Raw genomic sequence first — 2,395 nt, 5'->3', positions numbered from 1 at the left:
TTGATACACAGTAGGTACTTAATGCCCTAAAACAAAACAAAATAAAAACACACCTTGAATCGTTTAGTGAACTTCTCAAGCTAACAGAAATGTTAGAGCTCTCTTCTGTATGTTTATGTAGAATTGGGTATAATGCCATCTGTGGAAAAAAATTATCTCTGAAATGCTATAATTAGTCCTCTTAGTAATTAACACTTCTCTAAATATGCCATTATAGCTTCAGGCAAAAAATAATATTATGAGGTCAGATGAAGTAAATATAGAATCAAAATTATTCTGACATTCAAGCATGCCCTCACTGCAAATCACTTGGTCAATGCTGATAACAGTTAAATGAGGAAAATACATGCCGATATTGTTCTAAATACACTGGCACAGTCACCCTAACTGACCTAATAAGGTCAGGTAGGGGACTTGACTTGGTGCCCCAGTTCTGCGGCGTTGCCACCTCCAGCCTTGCTCCAAATTGCTTTTACAAAATCAAGTTATTCACGTTGCTCATGCAAAATCCAGGAAACTGCAATTCTGAACACCATCTACGTTTATATATTTATTTTATACTGTTTACATGAAGGAAAAATATTTTGTTGTGCTTTTCATATATCTGATATGAAGTTTTCTTATCAAACATTTTATTTCTAGTTTTATTGGGATGAGGGGTAGGGAAGGGAAAGACTACAAAAAGATGTACATCGGGAGAGTCAGCCAATAAAGTAATGTTATCCACACACAAACTAGCCAAATATCTTTTCAATTTAAGAGACACTATCATCAAAAGTCAATGTGTATATAAAAGAAAATATAATACCCTCCCTAAAATCCATATTAGTCCATGGTCAATTTTCACAGCAACCATACACATGGCATATACGTACATATATATATATATTTTTCACAATCTGTTCTGTTCACTATCTATTAAGTATGCTGCTAGAATTAATGTCATTACCACAGCAGTCTAAGTCTGAACATTATATTATTAGGGAAATGTGCTTAGAAATAGCTTACTAATTTGTTCATTATGATGACTATTTCCAAAGGTATCTATCTATGTTAGCAATAAATGATCCTGATATCAAAAGAGATAATGTTCATGCACACACCGAAATGGCTGCATGCTCTTAAAATACTTACATGGAGTTTCTCTGTTACAGCGTGCCTATTAATAGTCGAGGTGCACTTTCTTCAATTTTCTCCACATTTCCTTTAGTCTTGCCTCTGGGGGATGCAGCCTTCCATTTCTGCATGCTTCACGCCATGCTTCATATTTGTTTGTGTCCTTATTGTTCTTCATGTGCTGGTCGAAAGGGTTTTTGTCTTACTGCCTTTTCCACCACAGAAGACTCGGTGGTCTCTGAAACCAAGATCAACGATAGGTGTACTCCCTAAGTTAGCAATGAGTCGCCGTGCCTCGTCATTGAGTTTGTATTGCTCCATCATCATACATTACCATTAAGACTATTGTACCCTCTGGTACGGACTTCAGAAACTCAATCATTGGCACCACATCTCCTCCCCACATATCAAAATATTTAGAAAACTCATTAAAATATTGTCTTCTAGGCAAATTTTTGGTCTCACCGCATTGGCTGCTCCACTTGCCATTTTAAATGCAAAATGCCTCTCAGGGCAAGCTTTTGAGATTACACATTTATATCTTGTAGCATGTGCAGCTGTGTCCAATGCTGACCTTGCAAATAGATTTCCTAAACTTGCATCCATTTTTATTTCAAATACTTGAGATAGAACACAAAATGTCAGTAAAAATACTGCCACAGTTATCACCCACTTTGCAGTACCTACTACCCTCATGTTGGGCTTTTCAGTTTATGGCACGTTCTCATTAAAAAAGCACCCATCTCCGGGTGCTACACAATCTGAACTTGAGCCCACAGCAGCCACTCTCATTACCTTTTGAGGAGTGTGGTAACTGGTTTCCAAGATGGAACCCACTAATCCTCACCTCCTGAATAGCCATATCCTATACAGGCCCCACCCTAACTGAATAGGACAGATCTGTGTGTAACCAAAAGAAAATTACAATAGTGGTGTGGCTTCCAAGGCTAGATAATAAAAGACAAGGCTGCATCCACCTTGTTTTCTTTCGGCCACCTCGCTCTGGGAAGCTAGCTGCCATGTTGGAAGGACACTCAGACAGCCCCATGGAGCTGAGTGCTGTGCCTCCTGCCAATAGCCAGCACCCACTTGCCAGCCATGGAAATGCACCATCTTAGAATGACCCCTGAGCCTCAATCAAGCCTTCAGATGACCACACTCCCAGCTGGCAGCTTGACTGTAACCTTTGGAGAGACTCAAAACCAGAATCACCCAACTAAGAATTTCTGAATTCCTAACTCATAGTAATTGTGTAAGATAATAAATGTTTTTGTTGTCT

The 2,395-nt window shown here is 38.8% G+C and overlaps 1 pseudogene; it reads right to left on the bottom strand.

Annotated features, from left to right (window-relative positions):
* Window positions 1–1,206: 1,206 nt before the first annotated feature.
* On the bottom strand, window positions 1,207–1,812 carry LOC143663621 (protein FAM3C pseudogene; annotated as a pseudogene).
* Window positions 1,813–2,395: the final 583 nt, after the last annotated feature.

Source organism: Tamandua tetradactyla, chromosome 19 (assembly GCF_023851605.1).
Source record: "Tamandua tetradactyla isolate mTamTet1 chromosome 19, mTamTet1.pri, whole genome shotgun sequence".
NCBI lineage: Eukaryota > Metazoa > Chordata > Mammalia > Pilosa > Myrmecophagidae > Tamandua > Tamandua tetradactyla.
This window is presented reverse-complemented; position numbering and strand designations above follow the sequence as displayed.